Here is a 7,500-nt window from a genome sequence, read left to right on the forward strand (position 1 = left end):
AACCCTAACCCTAACCCTAACCCTAACCCTAACCCTAACCCTAACCCTAACCCTAACCCTAACCCTAACCCTAACCCTAACCCTAACCCTAACCCTAACCCTAACCCTAACCCTAACCCTAACCCTAACCCTAACCCTAACCCTAACCCTAACCCTAACCCTAACCCTAACCCTAACCCTAACCCTAACCCTAACCCTAACCCTAACCCTAACCCTAACCCTAACCCTAACCCTAACCCTAACCCTAACCCTAACCCTAACCCTAACCCTAACCCTAACCCTAACCCTAACCCTAACCCTAACCCTAACCCTAACCCTAACCCTAACCCTAACCCTAACCCTAACCCTAACCCTAACCCTAACCCTAACCCTAACCCTAACCCTAACCCTAACCCTAACCCTAACCCTAACCCTAACCCTAACCCTAACCCTAACCCTAACCCTAACCCTAACCCTAACCCTAACCCTAACCCTAACCCTAACCCTAACCCTAACCCTAACCCTAACCCTAACCCTAACCCTAACCCTAACCCTAACCCTAACCCTAACCCTAACCCTAACCCCTAACCCTAACCCTAACCCTAACCCTAACCCTAACCCTAACCCTAACCCTAACCCTAACCCTAACCCTAACCCTAACCCTAACCCTAACCCTAACCCTAACCCTAACCCTAACCCTAACCCTAACCCTAACCCTAACCCTAACCCTAACCCTAACCCTAACCCTAACCCTAACCCTAACCCTAACCCTAACCCTAACCCTAACCCTAACCCTAACCCTAACCCTAACCCTAACCCTAACCCTAACCCTAACCCTAACCCTAACCCTAACCCTAACCCTAACCCTAACCCTAACCCTAACCCTAACCCTAACCCTAACCCTAACCCTAACCCTAACCCTAACCCTAACCCTAACCCTAACCCTAACCCTAACCCTAACCCTAACCCTAACCCTAACCCTAACCCTAACCCTAACCCTAACCCTAACCCTAACCCTAACCCTAACCCTAACCCTAACCCTAACCCTAACCCTAACCCTAACCCTAACCCTAACCCTAACCCTAACCCTAACCCTAACCCTAACCCTAACCCTAACCCTAACCCTAACCCTAACCCTAACCCTAACCCTAACCCTAACCCTAACCCTACCCTAACCCAACCCTAACCCTAACCCTAACCCTAACCCTAACCCTAACCCTAACCCTAACCCTAACCCTAACCCTAACCCTAACCCTAACCCTAACCCTAACCCTAACCCTAACCCTAACCCTAACCCTAACCCTAACCCTAACCCTAACCCTAACCCTAACCCTAACCCTAACCCTACCCTAACCCTAACCCTAACCCTAACCCTAACCCTAACCCTAACCCTAACCCTAACCCTAACCCTAACCCTAACCCTAACCCTAACCCTAACCCTAACCCTAACCCTAACCCTAACCCTAACCCTAACCCTAACCCTAACCCTAACCCTAACCCTAACCCTAACCCTAACCCTAACCCTAACCCTAACCCTAACCCTAACCCTAACCCTAACCCTAACCCTAACCCTAACCCTAACCCTAACCCTAACCCTAACCCTAACCCTAACCCTAACCCTAACCCTAACCCTAACCCTAACCCTAACCCTAACCCTAACCCTAACCCTAACCCTAACCCTAACCCTAACCCTAACCCTAACCCTAACCCTAACCCTAACCCTAACCCTAACCCTAACCCTAACCCTAACCCTAACCCTAACCCTAACCCTAACCCTAACCCTAACCCTAACCCTAACCCTAACCCTAACCCTAACCCTAACCCTAACCCTAACCCTAACCCTAACCCTAACCCTAACCCTAACCCTAACCCTAACCCTAACCCTAACCCTAACCCTAACCCTAACCCTAACCCTAACCCTAACCCTAACCCTAACCCTAACCCTAACCCTAACCCTAACCCTAACCCTAACCCTAACCCTAACCCTAACCCTAACCCTAACCCTAACCCTAACCCTAACCCTAACCCTAACCCTAACCCTAACCCTAACCCTAACCCTAACCCTAACCCTAACCCTAACCCTAACCCTAACCCTAACCCTAACCCTAACCCTAACCCTAACCCTAACCCTAACCCTAACCCTAACCCTAACCCTAACCCTAACCCTAACCCTAACCCTAACCCTAACCCTAACCCTAACCCTAACCCTAACCCTAACCCTAACCCTAACCCTAACCCTAACCCTAACCCTAACCCTAACCCTAACCCTAACCCTAACCCTAACCCTAACCCTAACCCTAACCCTAACCCTAACCCTAACCCTAACCCTAACCCTAACCCTAACCCTAACCCTAACCCTAACCCTAACCCTAACCCTAACCCTAACCCTAACCCTAACCCTAACCCTAACCCTAACCCTAACCCTAACCCTAACCCTAACCCTAACCCTAACCCTAACCCTAACCCTAACCCTAACCCTAACCCTAACCCTAACCCTAACCCTAACCCTAACCCTAACCCTAACCCTAACCCTAACCCTAACCCTAACCCTAACCCTAACCCTAACCCTAACCCTAACCCTAACCCTAACCACCCTAACCCTAACCCTAACCCTAACCCTAACCCTAACCCTAACCCTAACCCTAACCCTAACCCTAACCCTAACCCTAACCCTAACCCTAACCCTAACCCTAACCCTAACCCTAACCCTAACCCTAACCCTAACCCTAACCCTAACCCTAACCCTAACCCTAACCCTAACCCTAACCCTAACCCTAACCCTAACCCTAACCCTAACCCTAACCCTAACCCTAACCCTAACCCTAACCCTAACCCTAACCCTAACCCTAACCCTAACCCTAACCCTAACCCTAACCCTAACCCTAACCCTAACCCTAACCCTAACCCTAACCCTAACCCTAACCCTAACCCTAACCCTAACCCTAACCCTAACCCTAACCCTAACCCTAACCCTAACCCTAACCCTAACCCTAACCCTAACCCTAACCCTAACCCTAACCCTAACCCTAACCCTAACCCTAACCCTAACCCTAACCCTAACCCTAACCCTAACCCTAACCCTAACCCTAACCCTAACCCTAACCCTAACCCTAACCCTAACCCTAACCCTAACCCTAACCCTAACCCTAACCCTAACCCTAACCCTAACCCTAACCCTAACCCTAACCCTAACCCTAACCCTAACCCTAACCCTAACCCTAACCCTAACCCTAACCCTAACCCTAACCCTAACCCTAACCCTAACCCTAACCCTAACCCTAACCCTAACCCTAACCCTAACCCTAACCCTAACCCTAACCCTAACCCTAACCCTAACCCTAACCCTAACCCTAACCCTAACCCTAACCCTAACCCTAACCCTAACCCTAACCCTAACCCTAACCCTAACCCTAACCCTAACCCTAACCCTAACCCTAACCCTAACCCTAACCCTAACCCTAACCCTAACCCTAACCCTAACCCTAACCCTAACCCTAACCCTAACCCTAACCCTAACCCTAACCCTAACCCTAACCCTAACCCTAACCCTAACCCTAACCCTAACCCTAACCCTAACCCTAACCCTAACCCTAACCCTAACCCTAACCCTAACCCTAACCCTAACCCTAACCCTAACCCTAACCCTAACCCTAACCCTAACCCTAACCCTAACCCTAACCCTAACCCTAACCCTAACCCTAACCCTAACCCTAACCCTAACCCTAACCCTAACCCTAACCCTAACCCTAACCCTAACCCTAACCCTAACCCTAACCCTAACCCTAACCCTAACCCTAACCCTAACCCTAACCCTAACCCTAACCCTAACCCTAACCCTAACCCTAACCCTAACCCTAACCCTAACCCTAACCCTAACCCTAACCCTAACCCTAACCCTAACCCTAACCCTAACCCTAACCCTAACCCTAACCCTAACCCTAACCCTAACCCTAACCCTAACCCTAACCCTAACCCTAACCCTAACCCTAACCCTAACCCTAACCCTAACCCTAACCCTAACCCTAACCCTAACCCTAACCCTAACCCTAACCCTAACCCTAACCCTAACCCTAACCCTAACCCTAACCCTAACCCTAACCCTAACCCTAACCCTAACCCTAACCCTAACCCTAACCCTAACCCTAACCCTAACCCTAACCCTAACCCTAACCCTAACCCTAACCCTAACCCTAACCCTAACCCTAACCCTAACCCTAACCCTAACCCTAACCCTAACCCTAACCCTAACCCTAACCCTAACCCTAACCCTAACCCTAACCCTAACCCTAACCCTAACCCTAACCCTAACCCTAACCCTAACCCTAACCCTAACCCTAACCCTAACCCTAACCCTAACCCTAACCCTAACCCTAACCCTAACCCTAACCCTAACCCTAACCCTAACCCTAACCCTAACCCTAACCCTAACCCTAACCCTAACCCTAACCCTAACCCTAACCCTAACCCTAACCCTAACCCTAACCCTAACCCTAACCCTAACCCTAACCCTAACCCTAACCCTAACCCTAACCCTAACCCTAACCCTAACCCTAACCCTAACCCTAACCCTAACCCTAACCCTAACCCTAACCCTAACCCTAACCCTAACCCTAACCCTAACCCTAACCCTAACCCTAACCCTAACCCTAACCCTAACCCTAACCCTAACCCTAACCCTAACCCTAACCCTAACCCTAACCCTAACCCTAACCCTAACCCTAACCCTAACCCTAACCCTAACCCTAACCCTAACCCTAACCCTAACCCTAACCCTAACCCTAACCCTAACCCTAACCCTAACCCTAACCCTAACCCTAACCCTAACCCTAACCCTAACCCTAACCCTAACCCTAACCCTAACCCTAACCCTAACCCTAACCCTAACCCTAACCCTAACCCTAACCCTAACCCTAACCCTAACCCTAACCCTAACCCTAACCCTAACCCTAACCCTAACCCTAACCCTAACCCTAACCCTAACCCTAACCCTAACCCTAACCCTAACCCTAACCCTAACCCTAACCCTAACCCTAACCCTAACCCTAACCCTAACCCTAACCCTAACCCTAACCCTAACCCTAACCCTAACCCTAACCCTAACCCTAACCCTAACCCTAACCCTAACCCTAACCCTAACCCTAACCCTAACCCTAACCCTAACCCTAACCCTAACCCTAACCCTAACCCTAACCCTAACCCTAACCCTAACCCTAACCCTAACCCTAACCCTAACCCTAACCCTAACCCTAACCCTAACCCTAACCCTAACCCTAACCCTAACCCTAACCCTAACCCTAACCCTAACCCTAACCCTAACCCTAACCCTAACCCTAACCCTAACCCTAACCCTAACCCTAACCCTAACCCTAACCCTAACCCTAACCCTAACCCTAACCCTAACCCTAACCCTAACCCTAACCCTAACCCTAACCCTAACCCTAACCCTAACCCTAAAACCCTAACCCTAACCCTAACCCTAACCCTAACCCCTAACCCTAACCCTAACCCTAACCCTAACCCTAACCCTAACCCTAACCCTAACCCTAACCCTAACCCTAACCCTAACCCTAACCCTAACCCTAACCCTAACCCTAACCCTAACCCTAACCCTAACCCTAACCCTAACCCTAACCCTAACCCTAACCCTAACCCTAACCCTAACCCTAACCCTAACCCTAACCCTAACCCTAACCCTAACCCTAACCCTAACCCTAACCCTAACCCTAACCCTAACCCTAACCCTAACCCTAACCCTAACCCTAACCCTAACCCTAACCCTAACCCTAACCCTAACCCTAACCCTAACCCTAACCCTAACCCTAACCCTAACCCTAACCCTAACCCTAACCCTAACCCTAACCCTAACCCTAACCCTAACCCTAACCCTAACCCTAACCCTAACCCTAACCCTAACCCTAACCCTAACCCTAACCCTAACCCTAACCCTAACCCTAACCCTAACCCTAACCCTAACCCTAACCCTAACCCTAACCCTAACCCTAACCCTAACCCTAACCCTAACCCTAACCCTAACCCTAACCCTAACCCTAACCCTAACCCTAACCCTAACCCTAACCCTAACCCTAACCCTAACCCTAACCCTAACCCTAACCCTAACCCTAACCCTAACCCTAACCCTAACCCTAACCCTAACCCTAACCCTAACCCTAACCCTAACCCTAACCCTAACCCTAACCCTAACCCTAACCCTAACCCTAACCCTAACCCTAACCCTAACCCTAACCCTAACCCTAACCCTAACCCTAACCCTAACCCTAACCCTAACCCTAACCCTAACCCTAACCCTAACCCTAACCCTAACCCTAACCCTAACCCTAACCCTAACCCTAACCCTAACCCTAACCCTAACCCTAACCCTAACCCACCCCCACCCCCTCCCCCACCCGGCCACCCCACCCCCACCCCCCACCCCCACACCACACCCTCCTCCCCTCCCCCTAACCCTCACCCCTACCCCTCACCCCACCCCTATCCCCCACCCCCCACCCACCCTACCCTACCCCCTCCCCTACCCTCCCTACCCCTACCCCCTACCCCTACCCCTACCCCCACCCCCACCCCTCCCCCAACCCCAACCCCACCCCCTCCCCCTCACCCTCCCCCTACCCCTCACCCTCCCCTCCCCCACCCCCTCACCCACCCCTAACCCACCCCCTCACCCACCCCACCCCCACCCTCCCCACCACCCCCTACCCCTACCCCTCCCCCACCCTACCCCCTACCCCCACCCCCTACCCCTACCCACCCCTCACCCCCTCCCCTCCCCCTAACCCTACCCCTCACCCACCCCTACCCCTAACCCTCACCCTACCCTACCCTAACCCTAACCCTACCCTACCCCTAACCCTACCCCCTACCCCCTACCCTAACCCTAACCCTACCCCTACCCTACCCCTACCCCTACCCCAAACCCTAACCCTAACCCTACCCACCCCTACCCTATCCCACCCCTACCCACCCCTAACCCACCCCCTAACCCTCACCCTAACCCTAACCCTACCCCCCTAACCCTTACCCTAACCCTAACCCTAACCCTAACCCTAACCCTAAACCCTAACCCTAACCCTAACCCTAACCCTACTACCCTAACCTACCCTAACCCTAACCCTAACCCTAACCCTAACCCTAACCCTAACCCTAACCCTAACCCTAACCCTAACCCCTAACCCTAACCCTAACCCTAAACCCTAACCCTAACCCTAACCCTAACCCTAACCCTAACCCTAACCCTAACCCTAACCCTAACCCTAACCCTAACCCTAACCCTAACCCTAACCCTAACCCTAACCCCTAACCCTAACCCTAACCCTAACCTAACCCTAACCCTAACCCTAACCCTAACCCTAACCCTAACCCTAACCCTACCATACCCTAAACCTAACCCTAACCTAACCCTAACCCTAACCCTAACCCTAACCCTAAACCCTAACCCTAACCCTAACCCTAACCCCTAAACCCTAACCCTAACCCTAACCCCTAACCCTAACCCTAACCCTAAAC

This window comes from Columba livia, chromosome 33, assembly GCF_036013475.1.
Source record: "Columba livia isolate bColLiv1 breed racing homer chromosome 33, bColLiv1.pat.W.v2, whole genome shotgun sequence".
NCBI lineage: Eukaryota > Metazoa > Chordata > Aves > Columbiformes > Columbidae > Columba > Columba livia.